Genomic DNA, 487 nt, shown 5'->3' with positions numbered 1-487 from the left:
CTGGTTCTCCAGGTTCCCCATGCAGAACTTCTGCAGGAACAGGTGAGTGCACCTGATGATCCCTTGCATCTTGGTGTCATGCTGAAACCCAGGAAAGTGTGAGAGAGAGAGAGACAGAAGTCATGTTATTTAGGGTGGCTTTKAATAACAACACCGGGATGTTTTAGTAGATATGTTAGTATTGGACTATGTGTTTGGTTGTCAGTGTGGGGGCACCGTTCACGTACATCCCCCACCTGATCGTATGACACCTGCAACAGGTCCAGCATCACTTTATGGGCTCCCATGTTCTTCAGGAGTCTTTGCTGCTTCTTCCACACCCCCGTGCTGCACATCTTATTCAGACGCTCCATGATCTGGAGGAAACAGAATGTCTTCAGAAATACAGCCCAACACTACTCCACGGGGACTACGGGACATGCTAACCTGGGTGACACTACTCCACGGGGACTACGGGACATGCTAACCTGGGTGACACTACTCCACG

General features: G+C 50.2%; 1 pseudogene; it reads right to left on the bottom strand.

The window, feature by feature from the left end:
• The window catches only part of LOC111976834 (inositol 1,4,5-trisphosphate-gated calcium channel ITPR3-like), a 63,884-nt pseudogene that overhangs the window by 18,550 nt on the left and 44,847 nt on the right, over positions 1-487 (bottom strand).

Source organism: Salvelinus sp. IW2-2015, linkage group LG17 (assembly GCF_002910315.2).
Source record: "Salvelinus sp. IW2-2015 linkage group LG17, ASM291031v2, whole genome shotgun sequence".
In the NCBI taxonomy this organism is placed as follows: Eukaryota; Metazoa; Chordata; class Actinopteri; order Salmoniformes; family Salmonidae; genus Salvelinus; species Salvelinus sp. IW2-2015.
The sequence above is the reverse complement of the archived record's forward strand: the minus strand, read 5'-3'. Positions and strand labels throughout refer to the sequence as shown.